The sequence below is a fragment of the Pseudopodoces humilis genome, chromosome 1 (assembly GCF_049639895.1).
Source record: "Pseudopodoces humilis isolate 2021_Gansu_Grassland_sample_001 chromosome 1, ASM4963989v1, whole genome shotgun sequence".
Lineage (NCBI taxonomy): Eukaryota > Metazoa > Chordata > Aves > Passeriformes > Paridae > Pseudopodoces > Pseudopodoces humilis.
In genome coordinates this window covers 32888089-32914991 of record NC_142200.1, presented here as the reverse complement: position 1 = coordinate 32914991, position 26903 = coordinate 32888089, and the positions used below count along the sequence as shown (strand labels likewise).

The following is a 26903-nucleotide window of genomic DNA, read 5'->3' as shown; positions in this document are numbered from 1 at the left end:
AAGTACTGAAATATAGGAAAATCTATATAAGACCCCTGAGTTATTTTTCTGTCTAAAAAAACCTTGTCAGTAGGTTGTGTTTCTTACTAAGCAAAAAGCTGTATTTTGCTGCTAAAAAATCTGCCAGAACAGTAAGGCAGAGGAATATGTTCATATTTTATCAACCAAGAAAGGACAGACATAATTGAGGGCTCATTAACCCTCATCAAGTCACAACTAAGAAATTTCCTGTTTCTCCTCCCCCCTCATGTATTTTGAGTATCAGTTAACATTTTAAGTCTATTTTGTGGCTGCCAGGTCTTCCAAACACCTAAACTAAGATAGATATCCCCTCAAATGAAAATTAATTGTCTTCTACCTTCACAATTGCATACTAGAAACATGGGAATGCTTTACACCGTGAAAAATTATAATGGTTATATAGAAGTCTATGTCAAGGAGAATTTGTTGCCCTTCTGGTGTTTCTAAGATGACATGTATTTTTTGCTCCTTTCCTCAGTGACTGATGTTTTTGGCATGACGATAACAGGAATATCCTCACAAAGTCTTTAGTTCTATTCAGTATTAGTACACTTGCCAAATAAAACCAATTATAGATGCATAGAATCATGGAGTGGCTTGGGTTATAAGGGACCTTATAGATCATCTAGTTCCAAACTCTCTGCCATGGCAGAAGCACCTTCCACTAGACCAGGTTGCCCAAGGCCCAAACAACCTGGCATTGAACACTTTCAGGGATGGGGCATCCACAGTTTCTCTGGGCAACTTGTGCCAGGGCTTCACCACCCTCATAGTATAGAATTTCTTTCTAATGTCTAATCTAAACCTACCCTCCTTCAGCTTTAAGCCATTACTCTTTGTCCTGCCCCTTCATGCCCTTGTAAAATGTCCCTTGCCAGCTTTTTGTAAGCCCCTTTTAGGTACTGAGTGGCTTCTCTAAGGTCCTTTCAGAACCTTCTCTTCTGCAGGCTGAAAAACCCCAGCTTTCACAGCCTGTCTTCAGATGAGAGGTACTCCAGACCTCTAATCTTGGTGGCCCTTCTGTGGGTGTGTTCCAACAGTTCAATATCCTTCTTGTGCTGGGGGTCCCAGAGCTCGATGGAACATTCCAGGTGGGGTCTCATGAGAGCAGAGTGGAGGGGAAATAGGGGGGAAGAATAACCAACCCTGACCTGCTGGACATATTTCTTTTGATGCAGCCCAGGACACAACTGGCTCTCTGGGCTTCAGACACATATTTCTGGATCATGTTGAGCTTCTTGTCAACCGACATTCCCAATTCCTTCTACCCAGGGCTGCCCTCAGTTCATTCTCTGCCCTGCTTGTGCTTGTGCCCACATTACCTCAACTGAGATTCAGCCCTCCATACTTGGCCTTGTTGACCTTCATAATTTTTGCATGGACCCACCTCTCAAGGTTGTCAGAGTCCCACTGGGTGGCATCCCCACCTCCAGGGTGTCAAGTGCACCACACAGCTTGGTGTCTAACACAAACTTGCTGAGGGTGCACTCGGTCTCACTGTCCTTGTCACCAGCAAAGATGTTAAACTGTACCAGTCTCAATACAGACCCCTGAGGGGTTCTTTTCACTGTTCTTCACTTGGACATTGAGCCACTGACCCCAGCCCTTTGAGTGTTACCACTCAACCAATTCTTTATCCAAAAAGTTTTCAGTCTATCAAATCCACACATTTCCAGTTTGTAGAGAAGGAGACATGTTTTGAACAGATTCAGGTAGATTACATTGGTTGCTCTTTCCTTATCCATCAACACTTTAACCCCACTGGTTATATCAAGGAAGAAAAATCACAAATTATATATAAAGTAATAAAGTTATATTGAACTTAATATTTTTCTATTGTTTTAGAGTGCTTATTATATTTCTATTGCCTACTATGTTGACTTTATTGTATTTTTACTTTAATAGTTTTAGTGTTCGAATTTTTGATTTTGCTTTCTACATTTATGTTAGAAAGCAGAATTTCCCCCTTTGTTCTTTTGAAGCTGAGAGTTGTGTCTAGTTTTGTCACCAGCTGGCTAGCAAAGCACTGGGAAGCAGACTTGAATCCTGTAGCCAGAATTTTTTCACAGTGTAGCAAAATAGATTCCTGCATCAGGCTACCATGTTTTTCAAACATTCAACTGCTACCTTAATTTTTAATTGTATCCACTAAAATAATGAAAAATCAAATTATTGAAGTAGGTTGTTTTAGGAGAAAAAATATTGATGATGCTTAATTTTTTTAAGTGGATTGCTCATGATGGCTAAAAGCAGTATTTACTCATCAAAAAGGTGACAGCAAGTAGTTTCCTTCTGTATCTTCTCACCTAGAAATGTGCATCAGGGGTCATTTAATGACTGATGCTGAATTGCTCTTTGTATATCCAGGATATTGGTAGCAAGTCATCTTCAGCAGTAAGTGATCAAAAATGCTTACAAATTAGCCTACTGAGATAATCCTACTGAGTTATGAATACCTAAAAGCATATGAGATCAGTTATAACTGTACTGTTTTGCATAACGAAATAGATGTTGTATTGATCTTCATAGGCCAATACATTTTTTTTTAAGCAATAGATGTTTCCATTGTGATGGCAATACTGCTAAACGAGTGCTGAAGTCAGTAAAGGTCATAAGCTGCTGACGTTTGGTGCCTTTTTACTACTCTATCTTCTCCATCTATTATGAGCTAGATGGCCTGATAACAGTGCCAGGCAGTGGGGGAGCTCTGTGTACACTGTAGGTCCCTTATATGTCAATAATGGAGTGCAGTTCTGAGAAATATTAGGTTATATCCTTATCCAGAAATACCTCCTACTGCCTACTGAAGTCAATGAGAAAGACAAAGCCAGAAGAAAATTCAATGCTTGCATAAATTATGGTTCCTCAGGCAGCTCTGCCATCATTCTTGTAGATGGTCCAGCAAAAAATAAAAAAGTATTGGGTAACTGGATTTGGATTCTGCTGTCCATTTATTGGCAATTGTGAAGTCCACCACCAAAATATCTTCCAGATCATTCTGTTTTCAGTGAGTTACATCTGCAACATCTTGGTCTTCTAACTTATGTATAGAATATTTATACATATGGAAATGCACACAGAAATCACCAAGTTGTCCGCTGGAATAGAGCTGTTTCTGAGTGAAATGGGAAGCTGCTGTATAAGGACATTGTTTGTACATCATAGGTCTGAGGAGGTAATGAATGTGTCTCAGGCTGAGTCTGTAGGAAGATGTAGCTCTGGTATTTTCCTTTTTTCTGAAAGACCTCCCTTCTGGCATGAAACTGAGTGTATAAACTTAGGTCTGAGATGAAGTGAATCACACACAACACTCCCTGCAGTTCCTCAGGTCTTCCTTGGAGGCTTTGTGACAGTGTTTCTTTTGTGAAATTAAGTGAGATTATTGCAGCCCCAGGAGATGGCTACAACCATGTATTACCATTTCTGGAATGATCTGGAAAACTTTCTATCACCAACATGTCCCAGGTGTGGAAAAAGTCCTGCACCCAGTAACCTCTCTTAGGTTTTATGGGCTATCTATGTTATACAGGGAGGATTTCTCTCAGTGTCACAGATGCATTTACGTTTCCCCAAATTCCCAAACAATATGCCATCTGGCAGTATCTAAACTCCTGCTGTTCAAAGGCAGAAACAATAAATAATAATTTTATGTATTACAGCCTGCTGTAAGCCCTTCTCATCATGGGATGCTGTTAAGTTTCCATCTGTACCACAGTTTGGAAATGTGTTGTGACAAAGTTCCTGGCTGTATTAAGAACTTGAATTAAGAATTTTGGTGCTAAATGATACTCAGAAACCTGAGGAATAAAAGTAAGAAAAAAATTTAAATTCTAATGCAATTTCTTTAAACACAGCCATATTTAAAGCTAAAAATTAATCCTTTTTTCCATAGAATAAAATTATGGTATAACTTCCTCTCAAAAGTTAAGTCATAATGAACTCTTTTGTATACCTATAGGAAAGCATTGTATTTTCACATGTTTATGAATGTGGAAAACAGGTATCTGGAAACTTTGACAATGCTAGTTACTATCTCTGTATGTATTTTTCTGCTCTGTATGGACTTGTTCAGTGCTTACTTAGGTAAATAGAAAGATTCCTGTTGATTCCAGTGCTGTTTGACTCTTCTATATGTCATTCAAGGGCTTATTTCTTCATCACTCTGTTTCATCATCTGATATTCTTACTCTTTTGTATGTATAAACAAAGAGATTCTTAAAGTCCGTGTTTCACCCCAGACAGTGCAATTAAGTGGTTCTTGATTTTGTCTTATCATGTCCTTGAAATTAATATCTTTAGTGACTAGTGAGAAAAAATAATAATATATATATACATATATATATATAAAATCATCTATTTCTCTCAGTGAAAGAGGGAGATATTTTTACAAATGAAAAAAAGATATTTTCTTGTCTGAACGCAGTCAGTTTACTGACAGTGAACATGGTTTTTTAAACATCTCTCTGTTTAATTTTCTGCTCTAACCATTGCTTTCTTCATTAGCTTGATTTCATCTTAATAATTTGTTTTATTTTCTTTGCTATTACATTCTTGGCCATTAGAAAGCCCTTTCCTTCCAAAAAGTTCTTTGCCCTATTTGTTTCCCATAACAACAACAATAATAGGCAAAAAATACTCATTTTAATAGTAAATTTAAAGGCCAAAATTCATCCTTTGGTACTTCTACACAGTCACCATTTCTGTGATTTGCACTCACATTATCAAGGCTAAAAATCTGGCCTTATGCATCACAGCCCACCCCTCCAGCTACAACAAATAACAGTAAGAAAACAGAGTAAGGCCTCACTAATGTTTTAAAATAGAAGGGATAATATGGTTAATCATTTTGTAGTATTTGCACACCTATCCTTCCCTCACATCCTCTTGGACCACAGCAGATGGCTGATATATTCTTACATCATAAAGCTTGGTCTAGCTTATACAGTAAGTGGAAAATCATGTCTTTTTTGACTTCTTGGCCTTTCATTATATCACAGATCTTGCTGTGGGAAAAAAAAAAGTTGCTCTAACATTACTGTTCATTCAACCAGCTCCTGTGGGAAGGGTCTCGGTGCACTCACCCATCCCTGGCGCTGGCCACCTAAGAGTTATGGCACTCAGAAGTTTGGCAGAGCATTGCTGGCTCCTCTGATGTGGTCAGAGGAGAGCTTGTGTGGCCACTGGGACAGCCAAGTTGTGCTGAGGGTCACTGACTGTGAAAGTGCCTTTTTTGGATGCCTAACCTCTCAACCCAAGCTATACACATGCCCAAGAGTGCTGAGAGTATCCAGAGAGCAAGACAAGTCTTCATTAGTTGCCCATAGCTTTATATGACATTAATGGTGAGCAAAAAGTTTCAATGGCAGCTACTGACAATGTCAAAGAACCCCTTCAGTCTGATTACCCTAGCAATTACTGCCCTGCTAAAAAACTGGAAACCAAACAACAAAAATAATACATTATTAAAAGCTGGACAAACTAATCTTTCAAATAAAGAGATCCAAAGCCACATATTATGTAATACAATAATAACATTAATTTCCACTTCTCTAGTTACTTCATGCCTGTGCATTTTTTAAACATTAAGAGTGTTAAGTAGAGATTCTGAGCTTAAATTTTCAAGGTAAAATTGCAGAAGAGCTACTGGTTTTCAAAACCACTACCAAAGTGAAAACCTAACAGCACATTGGTTTGTATTTTGATTTATTAGGAAGCAGGCTTAACTGAACTTACTGGCTGGAATCTAAATAAGTCTTGCTGGATTTCTGCTTTGCACCTGCAGAAGCAGCTTTAGAGAGCTATTGCCTCCGTAGATACTATATACTGCCCATATAATCTTCCCAAGAAAATAATCAAATAAGAAAAAGAATTGTTTATAAATGGAGAAAATTGCAGTACCAATGTACTTCTCTGTAACTACTCCCTGCTGAAATTTGGGACAATGGCCCCAGTGAAGTTTATGCGACAGCTCAAGAAAACATTCTTGTATGCAATGTTTTTCTTACTGTACTGGGATTTACTCCTAGAAGTAATGTATAGGTAAAGTGATTTGTTTGGGTTTTTTTCTTTCAAAATGTTATTAAGTTTATTGCCTAGAAATTGTTATAGTTTTCCATTGGTTTATTTATTACAGAAAAAAAAGGGACTGAACTGAGAGTGGGAAAATAATGATAATATTTCTTTCTTGCATAAGAAAAAGGTAAGATTTAGAGGACCATAATACTGCAGGTACTTATTTATGGCATACTAATAACTATGAGGTAATTTGTTAAGTTCCCAAATACTGGCAGCTATTGATTTAAACTTATTCAGACCTTCACATCTTGGCTGTCTAAAAACTGATGATTTAAAATTCACAATCCTTTCCAATTAACTGAGACAATGAGTCCACTGTTTATGCCACTGTATTAACCTGTTCTGCATTAGAGAAGAAAAGGTTACATTTCATTTTGTAGCAGCATATTAGGCTTGTATGTATTTCAGGTTCCTCAGTTTTGATTTATGCTATCTCCAGTTTGGGTTTATTGAAGGGAGAGTTCATTCTTTCTTTTTTTCCTCCCACTCCTATTCCCTGGGAGCTACAAATGCCCCAGTTTTCCTGGGATATTTTTTTTTTTGGTCCCAGGTACCCAGCTGTGACTGAAATAATGCTCCCCATCTGTGTTCATTGTTCGCATTGCTGGTGTCTGTGCAAGTCACCAGAGCTTTCCTAATAAGGTTCAGTTTGACCTTTCAGAAGTTCTCAAAAGAGGAATCTAACTGCACTCACCAGCCTCAAAAGAGATAGACTTCTCTGCCACTGCCCTTACAAACAGCTGTAAGAAACAGTAAAGAATGAGCGTTCCAAAACCAAAGTCAGCCCTCTGAGCTGTTCCAGAGTGCACAAGCACTGGGCAGCCAGGGGCTGGCTGTTCTTCCCAGAAGGGTGGTGCACCAGATGGAGAGAGATCCTAGAGGAGGGGAGCAGACAGACTGGCAGACAAAGAGACTTCATGACAGAGGAAGAGAAAGTCTAGAGAGATGCCCTTGTGACTGATGGGCTGACCTTTAGGCAGGAAAGCGCTGTCTGGTGGTTTCAGTGCCCACGTGAGGGCTTCAAGCTGCACGTGCCAACTTCTGGTGTGGTGACCCCTGGTTCTCCTCCTTTCCTGTGAGACCACTGGAACCAGTGTGACAACACAGGGAGCCAAGTGAAAGAGCTGACCCATCTGAAAAATAATGCTGCTTGCTGGTTTTGTCTAATGGTTTTGGCTGGCATGGTCAGTACTTGTCCAGATTATCTCTTTCACCTGGCTCCCCTCAGCCCCAGGAGCATTTGTGCTGACACACACAGGGGAGACTCGCTGCCAGGATGGTGGGGGAAGGTGATGTCGCCTCTGTCAGAAGCTTTTGCCTAGCTGAGGCTGAAACTATGGCTCATGTCAACAAAATATTTCCGGTGTTCATGAAAATAAATGAAGCAAAGCTCTTTTTTTCTGTCAGAGAAACCTTCTCCTGATTGAAGTCGCCTCTGAGATCTGGAATCTTAATAGCAGCTCAGTTCAGAAGTGGAGAAAGTAGATATTAACCAGTTAGTTTTTATCAAAGGAAGAAGATGACCAAGGAATTCAGATTAATAAAGCAGATACTGGTAGCTACCTTTCAGATGCCTAAAGACAAAATGGAATCATTTGTGCTAATTTATATATGATTTCAATATTATCTCATTTTGGTGAAGGACAAATGAACAATTATGAAAGCTAAGACAAGTATCTCCAAAACAGTAATTTCAATTAAAAAAATACAAATATTCCCAGAAAATATCCTGACAATACAACTTAGTGAAGGACATCTAGGTGTTTGTACTGTTCATTCGAATCTGGGTATATTAAGGGTCTGATTTTCAATTATTTTAACTAAAGCAACACGCTAAGTTGCAAGCAAAGTAATTATATGTGGATAAACTTGGTTCTGAAGAGTGATTCAGCAAAGTAAATATGAATTAATAAGTTAAATTTTGCAAACAAATTCTAAACCCAGTATGAACAGAACTTGTGTTTCAATACTGTGATTCCTAGTAGTTGTAAGTATTCATGTGTTCTCCCCTTTTTGCAGGTTTTGCCCATAATAAATTCACTGAACAAGACATACAGACTTCTATCCAATGCTATGAAAATTAACCAAGGCACATTAACTCCAGGAAATTTTCAAAGGTACAAAAATAATATGTGTATTCCGTAATTACTTAAACCAAATAAGCCATCAGTTTGTGCTACATAGTTTAAGTATTATGTCAGGTCAATAATTAAGCTGTAGTAAATCTTCTGGAGGTTCTATTCTGCCAGACTTTAAAGGCTCAAGACTAACACAAGGACCCTTCACATTTTAGTAACCCAGTAAATGATTACACAGATAGTAATCCGAGGTTTGCTACTATTAACTTTCTATTTTTTAAGACATCCAGGAATTCTATGTTTTGTGGTTATTGAATAATATCCTGTGAAAAAATGTATGCCTGTCTTGAGTTTACAAAAAGGAATAGGCTTCAGTTATGTCAAGATAAAAGTGAAGTTTTCCTGCAGGGAAAAATATGCATTAAGCAAAAATAATGGTTTGGAATTTTACCTTGTTTATGTGAACATGATGAGTATGAAAACTTGAACCTAATCTCACTCTATGCAGCTGGTCATGGTAAAGAAAAAGGGTTATGCAAGCTGTCTTATGTGACTCTGCCAAAGCAATTCCAAAGTATCTGTGGTAGTTATGCACTTTCAAGGTTTGGCTGACTTTTTGGTGGAACTCAGAGCAAGTTGTGTGGTGACCTCGTGATGTTGGAATTATGGCAATAGACTGAGTATCAAATCATACATCTCAGCTTTACAAATAAAAATATAAAGCCACATGACAGAATACAGAGCAGGAAGTTTGAAATGCTCTGAGATTTATCTTTTCCCCTCAGCTATATTATTTTCTGTCACCTCATTTACATAAAGCATTTCTGGTTAAACAATTTGCAAATGAATGTGATTTAATCACAGGTACATGTGTGGCAGAGGTAAATTTGGACTTAAGACACTGCTAGCAGTGAAAGACAGCTGGTATACATCAAATTTATTTCACATGCAAGTCTTTGTAAGGAGTTTTCTCGGAACCAGTTACTCTCTGACATGTTTGCTCATAGTTCATTTTAATTACAAAATATCTAAATTTCAAGATCTTCAGATAATGTTTCATAATTACTAGAATTAACATAAGATTATTCTATCTGCTTTATTTTCCCTCCAGATGTGTGGCTGCATAATGGTCCCATATAAAGCAGATATTATTTTCTTACATGCAGCATATCAGAATATCCAGGCTGTCCTACACCAGTGATCCAGTCATTAATTTAATTTCCATCCTAATTTTCTCTCCCGGCTTTATCTAAATTTCTACCACGTTTATCTATAAGTTTTATCTATCATTTTCCTAGGCTGCTCTTGAAGAGGTTAACCAGACTAAGGCCAAGAAAATCCATGCCACAGATTTCCACAGACGTGGAAGTTATGAAATATTATAATATAGATGGGTGTTCTTGATTTTGATGAAGAGACTGGATCAGATTATTATTTGCCATACCTTTCAGTCCTACTCAAAGAAATGACAAGTGATCATTTTGGTCATGTTCTTAGTCTACCAAAAGCAAGAAACTCAAATAATCTTAAGAAGGATGTTATATTGGAAGAATTCCAGCAATTTTTACAGATCCAAAGGTTAATTTTTATTTTTTTTAAAGCTCGAACATTGCTTATCTAATGTGAAACTTCAGCAGTTCACTCTTCATTGACTACATCATCTGCTGTTCTAGAGAGATTTTACAAGAAAAATTTATAAACATACCTTTTTTCTACAGATTTAGGGTCAGAGTGTCTCCTACAATGAACACATAACTGTGAATGTACATAAATGTAATTAATATTTGTCAGTATTAGGAATGCCTTTAGAATATTTATTATGAAATAAAGTGTTATCGCTTGCACCATGGATAAAATAGTTGGAAAGTTCCAAGAAAAATGCAAAGGCAACTTTTTGACCTGAAGCTTAAAAATCATGTCTCTCATGTATATAATATATTAATGACACTCTCAGTGCAAAGGCTTTCCTGGCACATTATCCATTGACATTCCAGAAGCCAAATTCAGTTAAGTTGAATTCAACTGAACCCTGGGGATCAGATTTTTTAGAAATGTAGTTCCATTACTGCCCACACATTTATCCCAGTCCCAGTTCCAAATATATATATAGGGTTCCCAGTTTATTTCTGGGTAGTGAAAGAGCTTGAAAAACCTATTTCAGTCCATCTCAAATGAGCATGATCTTGAAATGAGAGCTAGAATGGCTCACAAGTTACAGGACTTAAGAGAATGAGTCTGCATGAGGTCAATATAGGGCTGACCAGTAGGATCTCCAAGAGAAAGCTGGATAGATGGTCAGATGGATCTCACAGAATAATTCAGAAAAATCCCAACTGTGTCAGTAGTTTGCTAGGAGAGGCTAGGAAGCTGAGGAACATACACATAGAGCATTAGAGTATGTAACATTTTCTTGCAGTTCAGTGCAAGTGCATCACCATTTTGCTGTGTGCACACTGAGGAGGGCCCATCAGCAAGGTGTTGCTGAGAGTCCAGCTTGCAGGTGTTCAGCAGAGCTATATCTTTTTGTAGGGTTCCTTTTTCTGTGCTGTGGTACCTCATTGTTATTTCTCTACACAGGATGCAGCCAAGTTGTGGTGAATCTGTAATCAGCTTTTCTCTAGCCAGAATCTTGTCAAGTGTCCTCATCTCCTTGTCTAGAGGCTTTTTCTTTCTCTCCTACTGAAAGGTCACAAGGAAATACCTGTCAAAAATAGGGGGGTTCTTTAGGAAAAGTCCTCTAACACAGAGGTGCATGCCTATACAAGTTCAGACATGCACCCATAGAAAGATTATCTGCCAACTAGCATGACAAGAAGCTAGTTGCTTCTGCATACCCCCTGTGTGATCTCTACCATCAGTGACTTTAGTTCTCTGAGCAACATATTCCACTTTTGCCAACAAAACTGGTTCTTTTTCCTCTCATGTTGTCAGGTTTCTCAGTTAGGAAAAGTGTTTTATGTAGAATGGGATTATTAGCTGAAAGATAAGAGGGGGGGGGTCCCCCTAAATGCATGAGAGTAAATTATTTCTAACTACAATAGTTATAGCTGATAAAATAAGATATTAGAAAAATACACAAATTTGCCTCTTCTTTTCCTCTCCATTTTGTGACTTGCTTGCCTACACCTTATTTCTGATCTGACCTGGTAAACAAGAGCTTTTTCCGTTTGGTTTTCTTTCCCATCTCACTCTCACACATAAGCCTTTCCCATGTTTTCTATATAAACTGTTGATTAAGATCTAGAGGGAGGTTTTTCTGCAGACTGTCAATACAGTAGAAAGTCTGTGATCTCAGAGTTTTCCCTTTAGAAGCTGTGAAAATGAAGATTCTTGGCTTCTTTTTTAGTATATCTGTAACCTACCACATGTCACTTAACTTGTTTGCCTTTGTGGCTGCTCATCCCTATTAAATTAGTTCACACCAGTAGAGCTGCAAAGAGAAAGGATGAGGTTTTTCTCCTTCGTTTCCTCCTGCTACTTAGAGGGAAGGGGTTCTCAGCTGCTGATTATGTTGCTTCATTGGTTTTGTTGCCGGCGTGTTTCTGTGCACCGCATGCCTTAATGAGGAGCAGGCGGTCAGCAGTTCGGTGGGCAGTGTGCTCAGAGCGTGCTCGGGAAAAGAGACACGGGCAAGAGTAAAAGAGATCCAAATAGCTTCCTTCCCAGCCTGCACCGAAACGAAGGCAGGAACTTTTTTCTGAATTTACTCATAGGATTTCAAGATCAGGCTGTGAAATTGCTAGTCTCTGGAGGTATTTATGAACCTTTTTTTACATTTAGGTGGTTTTTGGTTTTTTTTCCTGTAAGAACCAAGTCACTTCCTTCCTGTCCAGTATCAGTCATTATTTACTGGAGAAATATAACCATGTAAGGGCACCAAAATAAGACATGCATAGTCTGATAAAAATACTTACAATATTTCATGTAAGAAATATTTTTAAGGTGGATTTTGTAGAAGAACTGTATGTGTCATTATATCCTCCACCCCCTCCCAAATATTTCCTATCAGATAAACACTTAGGAAGAACTGATTTTTTTCAGCCATACACTTCTGGTGCCAGTAACTTGATACAGAAGTATCTCAACATTTTTCTTGCAAAAATTCAAAGTAGCCTTATAAAATAATTTGGATTTTAATTATTATGGAATCATAGTCATAGGATGGTTTGGATTGGAAGACACCTCAACAATCATCTAGATCCAAATCCCCACCCTGGGAAGGGGCACCTTCTGCTAGATCAGGTTGCTCAATGCCCCATCCAAGCTGGCCTTGAACTCTTCCAGAGATACGGCAACCACAGCTTCTCTGGGTGACCTGTTCCAGTGCCTCACCACCCTCACAGAGAAGAATTTCTTCCTAATATTTAATCTAAATTGATCATTTTGCCTTTAAAGCCATTCCCCCTTGTTCTATCCCTACATATCCTTGTAAAATTCCCCCCCTGCCCCTGCTCTTCAGCACTGAAAGGCTTTCCTAAAGTCTCCCTGGCACATCGTCTTCTCCAGTTAAACAAATCCAACTGTCTCAGGCTGTCTTCAGAGAAGAGGTGCTCCAGCCTTCTCATCATCTTAATGACCCTCCTGTGGATGTGCTTCAACAGTTCCATGTCCTTCTCTGTGGAGAGCCCCAAGAGCTGGATGCAGCACTCCAAGCGTGGTCTCACGAGAGTGGAGTAGAGGGATGAAATCACCTCCATTGACATGCTGGCCACTCTCTTTTTGATGTAACCCAGTGCATAGCTGGCTTTCTGGGCTCTAAGTGCACATTGCTGGATTATGCTGAGCTTCTTGTCAACCCACACACCAAGTCGTTACCTGAGGGCTGCTCTCAATCCTTTCTCTGCCCAGTCCATATTTGTGCTTGATCCACATGCAGGACCTTGCACTTGGCCTTGTTGATCTTCATGAGGTTCACATGGGAACTAGATCACATGATATAGTCTGGGAAAGGAAGAAAAGAATACTAGAAAGGAAACTCTTTTAGGACTTTACATATTAAGACCAAAATGACAACAGAAAACTGTTAAAGCTAAACCATGCAAACAGACAGAACTGCCTAATGTCACATAAGTGGTGAGATAAAGTAATATTAAAACTGTAAATGCTTTTTCAGTGAGGTATATGGGTAAGCCTGACATTTCTTCACAGAGGACTTTTTTGGACATCCAGAAAAAAAAATTATATATCTGCAACTGTTTAAATCTACTTGCAGTGAGAAAAGTGTTTGGACATATGTTTATATAAGTATATGTGCTATTGACATAGCAATGAAGCAGCTTACTGACTCAGGGCCAAGAAACACTAGTGGTAAAACTTTCCAGCACTTGTTGCCTTGCAGTTTTACAGATATAAGACAACATTTCTTATTGTTGCCTCAAGTTATAATCATTTTCCCTACTGCCTCCTCAATTTGTTCCCAGAAGGATGAAGAAAATGGCTTATTATCTGTGTCACATGTAGTAGTAGGTTTGTGTCTTGACACAAAACCAGACCAGGTACAAGTGAAGTGCAGGCTCTCACTTAGAGAACAGATAACTTCTGGGGAAAAATTCAACCATGTTTCACACTTTCTTCCTCATGTGGAAGAAAAATCCATGGGTTTCCAGCCAATTTTGTGGTTCCTAATATATAGGACTGTGCACAGAGGAGAGAGAGGTGTATGTACAAGACTATCTAAGATATCATCCCCTCCTCAGCTTCTTTGGTGCTACATTGCAGTGAGAGTACTGGTGTCCTAGATAGTTGGATAAGCTGGTATTTAGAGGAATCTAGTTCCACCTGCTTGCTCTGGGCAAGACTTCCTGTTTGATTATGCTACAGCCGATGCCACACAGAAAACACTGCTTCACCACCTCACAGGATAGATACATTTAAGGTTGTGAAGTGCTTGCGTAATGCAGTAGTGGGATGCTCATAAATGCCACAGAGAAATCCCAGGCTTCATGGCTCAACAGCCATGTATCACACAGGGAGCATATTTATCTCCAGGAACTGATCCTGGAAGCTGCAGGCCAGGACAGTTCCCACTGAAGGCATTCTCAGAACCCTCAGTGATCAGAGATTCCATGGGATTTTGAAATCCTGTGAGATGTAAGTTAAGATGACTAAGGCAATAAAATATAAACACTGATTAACAAAGCAGGTCTTTATAGCTGTTAAATTTATATTTGTAAACAGCCAGAGACATGACTGAGTGACAATGTTCAGCCATGCAACAAATTGAAAGCAAATAAAGATATGATGACACAGTAATTGTAACTGAAATGAAAACATTCTTTACCAGAATTTTTATATTCTTATACACACATTAACTTTTTCTTTTATGTAGCAGGCCTTCCCCACTTTGTAATTTAAATGGTACCAAATTAAACCATCGTGTACTTTGTGGGTTCCTGAATGTTTAAAACTCTGCATAACTGTTGAAACCAGAATGTCATTAAACAAAAGAAAACAGTTTTTCTATGAAAACTTAGACTTTTCATTTCAGTTGTGATTTAGATAAATTCATAAATATCCCCACAGCCATGACGCCGTGGAAGTGGTGAAGTGTGTTTGCACAGCCTAATGCTTAGGTTACACTAAAAATTCCAGAAGGATTATATTCTGTCATGTTCAGAACATAATGCACATATTAAATGCCTCAAAGCACTCATCAGGATCATGATAAATTTTGAACCATATAAAAGAAAATAAGTGTTTTAAGAATATTTTGGGGTGGAAGTGCTGATTTTTATTTTTCCTTCTATCTAGTACCAATTGCTATTGCACCAACTTCAGAATGCATGGTCTGATTCTCTGGTGCATGGCAATTTTATGCTGGGTCTGTTGAGAAAAGCCTCTGTTGAGATTTTTTTCCAGTCTGAATATTGTATCACACACACAACATAAGCTGGGATTAAAGTAAAGAGAGGTTAAGGTGAAGCATGATGCTGAAATACAGTATGAAGAAAGATCTAACTATTTATTCAAAGGATAACTAGAATAGGCAACATAGCAATACTTATAGGTGGAAAAATGGTGGTAAGAGAGAGCTGAGTGGATCTGTCTCATTCCAGGAACATATCAAAGGTAGAAAAGGTCTTCTACTGACTTCTGAAAAATTTGTGGTGATATTCATTAATGTGCAAGTCTGTCATATGACTAGTATCGTAAAGGTTCCATGTCTTCTGCGGTTCATTGTGGTTACAGTGACTCTGTTCAAGCTATACAGCTTCTGCAAGCAAGTTTACAAACATAACTTCTACCTTAGAGATTCACTGTTACCGAAGATAGATAGGCTACATTAGAAATATTTCTGTAGAAAAAGTTTTCTGCCTCCAAAATTTGGATGTCCTATAAACTCATTAGTTTATCACCATTATAGCAGCTGAATGAGACATCTAGCTTTCGAGGACTTCTCTGCTGGTTTTGCTCTTGCATTAGTTCTAAATTTGCTATTCACCTAAAAAATATTGCTTAGTGAATAGCAGTTGAATTTTCAGTGTAGGATAATAGTTTATGTGCATTCTTGACCAGTATATTGAATAGTGACAAAGTAGTTCTATAGAACAATTTTAAAATGCAAACTTGAAATGGGTGCACTTTCTGTCTAAAAAAGCTGCATAAGAGATTTCTGTCTCTAATATTTCACTGTCTGTTTGGTTTTTTCTTTTTGTAGACAAGTCCTTTCTGTAAATATAAATAAGGTAAAACACCTTCATGTCACATTGTTACTTTGCTATATGAAGAAAACAAGAGGGATCATTTCATCCATCGTTGAAATGCAGCCATTTCAGTGATGTGTAATTTTATGGATGCTAGCAAACTAAGCAAGGGGTTAATGAGCAGTAGAATAATATATGCTGTTAAAACTGCAGAGAAAGCTCAAAAAACTTTCGATAAAGGGAGGTGTTTGACCTGCTTCAAGCTATAAAAGAAAATCTGTGATTCTCCTAAGTCCACAAGCCCTAGATTAATGTTAGTGTCAAACTGACTCTGTGTTAAGCTCATTTGATGTACCTCTGGGCTATAAGATGTTACTTTGCCAGCAGCAAAGGTCACATGTTTTCAGGTATTGACAGTGCAAGTAATGACAAGTTGTTTCTGTGTTTGAGCAGATCAGGGTCTTTTTAGCTTTCATTCAATGAATTTGGCAAAGTGTAGCCTCTGCCCAAGAGGGCCCTGTGCCTTTGAGCATACAGCTGTGGGAATTATTAAACCTCCAGCTCTGAAATCTATAGCTTCATTTAGTTCAGACCTCCCAAAGGAATGTTTATGCCCTTAGCTAAATAGCAAACAATTTTTACATAGGAGGAAAATTTCTTCCTGATCAGAAAAAGAAAGAATCATTTATATATTTAGCTCTAAGAACATTTTTTTTTTTTAATATGTTTAGGTATGTCAGCCTAGTCAAACTAGACTTACAATTACAGTTATAAAAATCAACAGCTTTTGTGAAACTTTGCAAGCACCAGTCTTAAGGAAGGAAGCCTGATCAAATAGCTGAAACTCAGGAGCACAGCTGAAGTGCTGCTTTCCTGGCTCCTTCCTGTGTTGTTGAGTGACAAAATAAGTTGTGTAACAATACCAAGATTTACACAATGTTGTGAGTAATTTCTAACAGGTAATCAGAAAGTACATTAAGCCGCTCAGATGGGAGCCTGAAACTTCCCAAACAGTCACAGAGTACACATGACTTCTCCTGTGCATTGGAGTGATGAAGAGTGCTTTGAGAAAAGTATTGTTCTCTAAGGCAAAAGGCAATAAAAGGAGTTTAAGTTAGAATGCTCTGGGAACAGAATTTGCTATGCATTATCTGACACCTACAATCTGTGGGGTAGGTTTTTTTCCTCCCAGCATGAGATCTGAGCAAGGGGAAATGATAACAGCTTATAGTGGATGACAAGGGGATGGATACCCCAGATAGCTGTCTCTTGCACAAACACAGATACAGTCAGTCTTCTCTGAGAAACAGATGCTTGGAGCCTGAAGTCATGTCCTCAGTCTCAGTGCTTGCTCTTAGGCTCTATCCCAAAATATTTGTTTGATAACAAGCAGAAATGTCTCAAGAATGCCAGCTGCCCATCATCACATCAAGTGATGATCTAACCTGCAGAACTAAGCCTCCCCCGCTCCTCCTGCTCCCCAGCATATGGATCTTGCCTGGACCAGCTTTCCTAGCAGAGGTGTATTTAACCTCTTGTCACCATTGCCTGGTGACTGAGAAACACTCCTGGGGCTGGAGCTGGAGCTCCAGATGTCATCAGGAAGAAGAACCCTTGAAATTGAGACTTCCACTTTCTGATGGATCCCCAGAATGCCATGAATTTTCCATAAACAACATGTGCCTCACAAATTGGAGTCCTTTGGAGAACTATGCCTGTTTTGCATCTCCCAAACAGCTTTAGCTAAAAGGCAGGATCTCAAGCAATTAGTGCAGCACAGACAGGGCGACAACTGAGCAGACCCAGAAGCCTGGCATTAGGTGTCCAAAGAACTTGAGGAACATACCTATCTTAAGCTGTGCAGCACGATAGGTACGGATTATTTTAATTGCTCTTGTGAAGTTAAGCCTCTAAGTTTCTCTGAAAGGGCACAGATGTGATTTGTTGTGTACTTGCTGAAAAGCACATTGGTTCATGCTGTAGTGACCCAAGTACTGACAGAGATTGTTAATTTGTTTATATATGTGTCACAGTTCCTAGAAGTGCCTATACAAGGATTTAACTGAACCTGATTAGCTTAATCAGCACAGACTTGTACATGGACATGCCTTTCTCACATCTGTGCCATTTGTTTCACTGCCTCTTTTCTCTCTTTCCTTCACTCACATTTTTTCTTAAAGAAGTTTTCAGAATTTTAAACACTTCTCCGAGTCCTTTCCTTTTTACTTTCTTCCTAGTTGCTTTTTTATCTCTGTAGAAAGTTGCAGAAGGTACAAAACTGTCAAAAAGAAATACAAGTAGCAAAAAGATGAGACTAAATATAACCTGAAAATGCAATATAGTTTCCCCTCAAGATTTTCCTAGTGAAATTTGGGCTCTAGACAGCCTGAGCCTGTTTAGCACAGCTCAGCAGAGAAAGGGGAACAGACCACAATCAAGTATGTTGATGTATTAGACTTCAGGAGAAAGTTAAAAAAATATTGGAAGACAAAACTGGTCATGCTTTCCCTCACAGCAGCATTGGGTACTCAGGCACAGCTTCCCTAAGCATAAGGAAAACCAGTAAATAAATATTTTTAGTACTGCAAGTGTAGTCATATGTCAGTGTCACTCTTCCAAAGGCAACAGCATTTTATTTGCTTGTATTGACAAAATTCGGCGTTACAGTTTTTGCTCTTGAATACAAGCCTGTATTTTTCATCTGAACTGCAGATTGCAAAACATTAATATGATTTCTCTCTCCTAATGAGAAAATAAGTGTACTAAGTTGTAAATGAATGCATAAGAAAGGAACATAAAGCATGTATGGTGCACCTGTAAGTAGATGTAGATGAAGACATAGGTGTAACTTCAAGACTTTTTTTTTAGTGGCAATCACTGCTTCCCCAGAAACGAGCTGGGGAATCATGAAAATTTATGAAACTGTCCCCAGTGTGACTATTTAATCTTCTTCCTTTTCTTCTGCCACTTTTGTACTTGTATAATAATGGTACCTTTGCATACAACTTGAAGGATCATCACCAGGGAGATTTTAATTCACGTATGTATGGTAGGTTGATTATATCCTAAAACTTTCAAATTTGTGCTTTTCAAAATCTTTTCTGTAAAAAGGGTAAGACAATAGCTCAAAAAATGACACCAATTACTTAATCTATTGGGTTGGATCAAGACACCTAGACATAGGTGCTAGGATGTGAATATCTGGACTCCCATTATAGGCAGTAGCATTCGAGCCACTACAGCCAGTGCAGCTTGGAGAGCTGCACCTGGATGGTGAAATAATTTCCAGGTTCCCCTAAATGTACTGGCTAGACAGCTCTGACTGTTGTAAGAGCTTAAACACCTACCAACATTTTGAGAATTAAGTCTTGACATCCGTGGTGCAGAGGTGAATCCTATCTTGTGAAATCATTTAAGTAGATGCAGATGTATGTGTGAAGTAAACAGTGACTGAATTAAAACTACTGTGATTTTAACATGAATAAATTCCTATTCTGCTACGTAGCTGTCAGGTACAATTCAAATCCAGTGTATGGTTAATTTACTTTCATTTACCTATCACAGGTGGCATATATATGCTGTATTGAGGCAAGTAACTTTAGATTATCTTTTTCATATTTAAGACATTCAGGGTGGTCAGTAAGCATTTAGTAATGCTAGCTCCCACTAAGCATTACATAAGTCAATTATGCTTACTCATTTCCAATGAAAATATTAAAACCAGAAGTTAGAGAGCTAGTCCTGTAGAGTTTGAACAATTCCAAATAATGATTAGTTCCATAAAGTAAGAACACTCAGAAACTGTTTATTACTAAGAATAATGGAGGCCCCAAGGCCATGTTCATACCACAAGAGAGGTTCAGCCCAAGACCTGTGGAGCACTGGCAAGGGATAAAAACAAACCTGAAGTGATTCATAGATTTTCATGCTTGAGCCCATGCATGAAGGTGAATCTGACTCTCTGACCTTCCTTTAAATAACAAGATTCAGTCTTTTCCTTCTGTGCAAAACAAGTTGCTGACAGCCTAGAAATAAAGAAAGGTTTGAATTTCTTTTCAGCTCAGAGCTCTTAAATTTTTCTGTCTCAGCACAGCCTCACTAGGTATGTTGGTTGTGCACCCATTCAGAAGCAGGATACAGTCAGAACTTAATTATCCATGTGTTGCAGCTTATTCATACCACAGATACCAGCTGAAGCAGAGATCTGCTTGAATGTTTCTAAAGTCTTTCCAGGAGCATCTCAAATCTATAATCAGTACAGCTGCTTTTGAGTCCCACAGAACTCGAGATAATAAATTCATATAAATCTTATCTGGCTCCATAGTAAGTCAGCTCCCTGGGAAACATAGAGACTGGTTGTGTTGACCTGTATCCGGGCTTTATTAATTTTGGCTCAATGCTGCTCTGCCAAACCCATAGTGGAGCTGGCTTTGGTGGCAATCCATCTGACAGGTGACAAATGGTGGAGGGAGTGAAGCAATTGCTTCTGAGCCATGGTCCATGGTCCATTTTGCTAGAAGAGAAATTTGTGCTTTATTAGAGGAGGCACAGTGCTACAAGATTTCAGACAGTTTGGTGCTGTTTTAAAAACATTTTTTTTTTTTTTAATTAATTTTTAATTTTTTTTTTTATTTTAACTAACATATCTTTTTGAAGTGACAGGAGGAGTTGCATGGACTTGTGTTCAATCAGAAAAGTCAATTCTAGATGGCTATAGATTGAAGGGACTTTAGTGCTTATTTAGTTTTAATAGGATAGATGTTTTTAGGTTGTCAATAAGTAATGCATTTTAAATATGTCTATTCATCTTTAAAATGTGCTTCACATCAGGAGACTTCATTGCATCAATCCTAGGCTGACACTGTGACCTGGACTGCCCTTAAAAGTCTATGGTATGAAATTGCACTCCAGCGCTAACTTTTCAGTTTCTCCAAACTTTTAATGTTTGCTCACATGTAGTTTCTTGACATGACAGTGAGACACATATGTTCTAGAGTAAACTTGAAAGCTTAGCCTCAGACTTAGTAAAGTCTCAGCAGTTTATGGTGGCTGGGAAGACTGCTCAGCTAAAGCATGATGTTTCCATATCTGATGGACACACTTCCAATAAAGTTATTCCTAGAGGCCCTAGATTTTATTTTGTCAAGAGCAGAGAATCCTGAACAATAAACTTTTGGATTATTCAGTAAGATTTTTTATGACTTTATGTTAATTTCTACATTTTTACTTTTCCCTTCAAAGGTCCTATTTCAAGTATCAGAAGTTCTAAAACTATAATGTCAGCTTGTGTAAAAATGACACCAGAAACCTCAAACATTCTGTTAGACAATGGAAAGCTAAAATACATGGACAAGACTGAGACATAACTAGAGAAAATGTAACAAGAAAAATATCTTAATTGTGCTGAGGAAAATGTTTCTATGGGCTGCAAATTTTTTTTTATTTCTATAGCAACTTATCTTTAGGAACTTTCTAAAAAATATTAATTAATTGAGCCTTCCAATGTGAAAGGTAAATGAGAGTTATATTGGGATGGTCCTGTTTTTCACTGGAGTACAGTCTGGGCTACTTGTGATTGATATTTAACAAAATACAAAGCTGTTGACCCAGATGGTAACAATCACATACAGAAAGTATTTCTAGATCATAACTGTAGTCAAGATTTTGATCCAAACTTCCTAGCATTTAATGTAAGCAATGGGAGAATTAAGACACTGCTTAAACTGAGAAGGGAATTACTGTCAATATTGTCTGCTAAATGCACCGGGAACTGCCATAAATACAGGTAGTTCAACCATGCCTTGCTAATTGCCTGGGCAAGTGTCTCAATCTGCCCTTATCAAAACAAGGACCAAAGACACAGCATGTGGAATAGATTCTGAAAGCTCTGTGGAGCCAGAAAAATCTGTTGCCTGAGACACCAGAGAAACTTCACATTTGGTATGACTTCAGTTTGATTGTATTTCTTTGAGCCTTTCTGCTATAAGTGTTAAATGATTTGAACTATGTCAATAATTGCCCAAGTTTACCTACATGAGCTAAGTCATTTAAGAAATTACTTAGGAAAGTAATGAATTGATGAGTGTATAAGTTAAGCTAATTAATCATGAGTTAGTCACGGCCTTGTGTCTAGACAAGAAGCAGTCTTGCAATATGCAGTACCCAGGGCCAACAAGTAAAAATACTGTATTTCACATGAAGCTTTTATTTCACTGTGATCATGGTAGCGTACAGACACTATAACTTGATTAAAATGAAAAACCAATGTACTTTGTCCGTTTGCCCTTACAGTGATATAATCCAGATACTGTATTCTTCAATTGAATTTCCTCAGCCTGCTGGAAATAGAAAGCCTCTTTCATGAGAACACATCTTTCCCTAAAGCTTCAGAAGTTTTAAGTGTGTGTATGTAACTAGCAAACTAATCTATCTTCAAGTTGTCCCTGTTGCAGAACTGTAATTTAGGAAAACAGATAATCTGTTGGGTACAATGCTCAGAACCATTTTTTGCAGATGAAATTCAGTGCTTATCACAGCATCTAGAGCACTTTTTGTTAGCACATCCTTTCTGTCTTCTAGCTCTCCTGGAGCTGAAAGTTCTGCAGTGGTTTCAGAGCCTGAGTGTTTCTAACTCATAGCTACACATGATACAGTGCTGCAGCTGAGCTTTGATGGGACAAGGGTTTTTATATCTGTAGTGGATTTTTATCCAAGAGGAATAGTGTTGCTCTTTTAATAGCAGAAACTTTTTTAAAAGGCCTTTGTGGTTTCAGCTGTCATTTTCAACTTTAAGGATCTAACTTAAGGGCAGCTCAGCATATTTAGTGTTCACTTGACAGACCCTTGGTGTGTCCCTTGTCTCTATCCATTGGTTTCCTACCTGGAAAGTTCCTTTCAGCTCACCTGAGTGAATTTTCAGTTCACCTGAGTGAAACTCTTTCACTGTTTCAGGCTTCTGCAGCTTCTTTCTACTGTTTGTCAAATCTGTCTGAATTGTACCAAAGTTAGCAGAGCTAAAAACAGAGCAGTAACAAGAAATTAAGAAGCTGATAATACCACTGCAGCCAAATGCACTAATCATAAAAAAAAAATCCAATAGAATTTCACTGCTCAAATAAAAGCTTGCTTGCTATACTATACCAATTCCTTTATTTTACATACTCAGTGTAAGATTGAAGAAATGTGTCTTTTTTATGGGATGATTTAATTCATACATACAATAGCCATAGGCAAAATTCCTCAGCACACTATGTTTTGCTGTGAAAATTCATGTTCTGAAGTCAAATTCAAATGCTTAGTCAGTTTAGATATCTGAACAAACCAAATATTTAACATTTCATGTCACTTTTTAGCAAAGTCCATTTTATATACAAAAAATGCTCATAGCTAATTCTTGAGTTTACTTTGTGCCAACCACAGTGCCAACCTCACTGAACCCTTTCATACCCAAGGACTAGGTGCAGTAATACAGAAAGAAGTACAGTACAAACACATCACTACATTCACCTTAAGTACCTTAATTGTAGATGAGGCCCCACATTGGCAAGGTGTCCAAGGAACTTAAGGAAATTATGTGATGTAAAGGTGTAGTAGCAATACAATTATTCCCAGCCTTGCCAGCACACAGTAAAACAGCAACTTTCTTTTGTCTGGGAGAAGAAACCATTCTTCTGTTTCCCACTTGTTTCCTTCTGCCCTATCAAAATGAGTACAAGGACAGGCTCCTCACCCAAAAGGGTTTCATGGAGAGGGAACTCCCTCATGCAGGAGGTACAAACCAGCTCATATCTTGATAAGATGTCTGCAGAGCAGAGAAGGGCTGAAATTTCAGACTTGTATGGTTCTGTGGCTTCTTATGCGGCTTCCCACTCTCTTCTATGTGACATTGGCTTTTATTGTAAAGTTTTTATTGGTACATGGGAGTGCTCCCTCTGATGCTCTGTCATTAAAGAAGGCACTGAGGAGCATGGATTACCTTTTTAACTTAAACCAACTAATTACATTAAAAAAGTAAGTTGCATAAAATTATTCAGATTTGCTTGACAATATCTTGAAAGCAAATTCCCTGCACAGCTTCCCATATAAAGTAGAAAACACTTAAAGCAACTTGACTACAGGATTTGTACAAAGAATCAGAGGCAGAAACAGTGGTCAGAAAGAAATGATACTTCAAACAAAGTGGAGCAGTATTCTCTGACAGTTTTGTTGATTGACTTTTTAAAATTTATTTTTATTATTTTTAAGCACTGAATGATACTTTGTTTTAGTAGAGGTAACTTGCCCAGGCTAGCAGGCTATATGACAGTGAAGTCATGTTTTGATTAACATCAAGACTCCTACATACCGAAATCAATTCATTGTGCAAACATATGAGAGTACAAGAAAGTAATACTCAGAATTAATGATGTTTGGTTATCCATTCTCCAGTGAGGTTGAAAACACAGATGAATGTGGTGACCTTCCCATTCTGTGTCACCAGATATGTCTTCCTCTGTCCTGAAGAAAGCACATTTTTAACACTGCCAGCTCATTCTCCTTTATCAGACATCTCATTCTTTGGCATCATATGATTCTAAGAAAACTTATCTTTCATTTGGAAGAAAGAAATAAACATATTTTAGTACCTAGGAGAGCCAAAAATACTTTCAAAATGCCCAATCTTAGATGCTAGGAAGCCAAAAGATAAGCAACGTGAACACAGAATTTATTATTTTTTAAAGAATGTTATTTTGAAAACACTTTCTTGATTTATCTTGAGCATTTGACTGGCATTTTTTTATTTAACACTTGCTGTTGGCAGGAGTAGAGTCTTCATTTCTCAGTGGTTCTTCTGATTTCTGCTGTGCAGTAAGTTGAGCATCTCTGTCATCTTTATTCTGATGGACCATCTTCTTTCTTTAATGCTACTGTTGCTATTGAAGTAAGCAAAACTGTTGCAAATAATTTCAGAAAAGACCTTTACAAAAATATATTTTGGGAAATCTAAGCAGAGTCTTTCAGACTGTGTCAGACTGGACCTCTTGTGCAGCACAGTTAAATCATCATTGTTATTCTTTTATTCCCTCTATATAAATATAACAGCAGTATAGAAATCTTTTTGATGTCTAGGACAGTGTATGGCATCACAGGAAAACTAAGGAGGTCTTCTAAGCTGATTAAATAAAACCAACAAGAGTCACAGGAGGGAAGGGAGGAGGGAAAACACTTGCTCGCCTGATCTGAGATGTTTGCAAAAGCTGCAGCAATTCTCCACCAGCTAAGGATTGAAGTTTCCCTGGTGGACTGATGACCTTTGATGTGATAATTGCTGGTTTTCCTGAAACTCCCAAAAGAGAGCATGTATAGTAGGGTTAGAAGAAAAAGGGATAAATATTAATGAAGCATTGGATTTTCATTCAAAAACAGCAGGAGCCAAGCAGTTAAACGCTCCTTTTCATCCCATGAAACAGGATAGAAACTAAGATCCCTATAATATTTGCCACACAACTTACAAACCTTAATCTCTGAGTAGTTTTACAGTGTCATGTATCTCTGTGGGTACAAACTTATTCTTTTGTTGAGAAGTTCATTAATTATTTTAGATTTTTCTTCTTTTGAAATTGTCATAGAAAATTAAATTTTAATTTTTTGAAGTATCGAGATTTTGCCTCCAATGTAACACATACATAAGTGTCAAGGTACTAATTTTCCATTATGGTGACCTTCGAAGTTTTATTCTTCAGGTAAGGCTGGAAAAAGTGCCCTAGGATTGGACAATGGTGAAAGTATTATCCTTGTCTTGTTGTGGTTCATGTGCAAGTTTTTATCCTTTACCTCAATCCAAGCTGATCCTAAGTGACTACTTTTCCACATCCACTTGCACAAAATTCATTGTCATGTGCTTGATCATAGAAAATAACAGGGAAATATACTATAGTTAGTATGCAGTTTGCTTGCTCTCTCACAAACTGGGTGGAAAAAAAAAATGTTTGGAGAGTAAAAAGAGACACTATAAGCTCATTGCTTACCACAACAACTTTTTCTAGTTGTTTGGGGATTTCCTTGGCTTTTTGTTTTTGTGGGGTTTTTTTTGTAATAGAGACAAAGTGTTTCATTTATCTGGTGAAGTTACTTTCTTCTGGAGCTAGCTGCTGCTTTAATTAGTAGGTGAAAAGTTACTTAGAGTTTGCCAAAAGGCTTAAAATCTCCAGTGAGATTTAATTTGCATGTCTGTCATGGCTTGGAAAAGATTGAGTATTAGCCTTTCCTCTAGCATGTCAGTCATATTGTGCTGTTATCTTGAAGTTTTTAAAGACAAATAAAATTGAGATTTTCAGACTGATTAGGTGGTGTGACTGCAAAGGCATTTTTGCATTGAAGAAATGTCTTTGTTATAGCAGCCATCATATCTGACCTGCTCCCTAGGTCAATAAAGATGAAGGGCTCTCGGTCTGTTGCAGAAGAAACTCATTGTGACTCACGATTGGCCCTGCTTTCATATGCATACACTTACTGCCAGCCTAGCAACATGCACCTTCTCCCCAAATGATTAATATAGCATCAAATGAGACATACTGTTTCTCTGGAAAACATCCTTGTAAGGCTGGCTGAAATGGGAGGTTAAATATCAAAGGGCTAACACAAAGAAAGGGACTGATCAAACAACTAGACTATTCTGTGATTTACATGGGTTATTCTGCTGATGATTAGGTAAAGAAAAACCTGCTGAGATGAAGAGTAAGCAATTACATATTGAGGAAACTCTCATAGTTATTACCTTATTAGTAGTACTCATAGACTAAGAGACCCTCCACAGGGTGATCCCTTGCTAATTCCTTATCGACAACAGCTTTGATGTGCTTATGTTATGTGATTTTCTTGGAGGAATGGGAAAGGCAGGAATTATTCATTGAATACATAACCACCTAGCATCCGAGGAAAACTGCAGAATTGAGGAAACCTTTGTAAATAAAGAAGTCTGTATGTTAACTAATGCATGTATCCCATCTTCAGCTGTCAATGTAATTTCCTAGAAGGCTGGCTAATAAAAAGAATTAGAAAAGTAATAAGAATCATAACCAAGGCAGAATAATTTCCAGATTGAGGG

At 38.0% G+C, this 26903-nt stretch overlaps 1 protein-coding gene across 10 annotated transcripts in view; it reads left to right on the top strand.

Annotated features, from left to right (window-relative positions):
- SULF1 (sulfatase 1) overlaps positions 1-26903 on the top strand; it is a 184488-nt gene that overhangs the window by 77986 nt on the left and 79599 nt on the right. For 7 of the 10 annotated variants that reach the window (XM_088060696.1, XM_088060686.1, XM_088060688.1 and 4 more), the window contains one exon: positions 8116-8213. The exons of the other annotated variants lie outside the window; for them this stretch is intronic. The gene's annotated coding sequence lies outside the window, so the exon portion shown is untranslated. The remainder of the gene's footprint in view (positions 1-8115; positions 8214-26903) is intronic. 10 annotated transcript variants of the gene reach the window in all.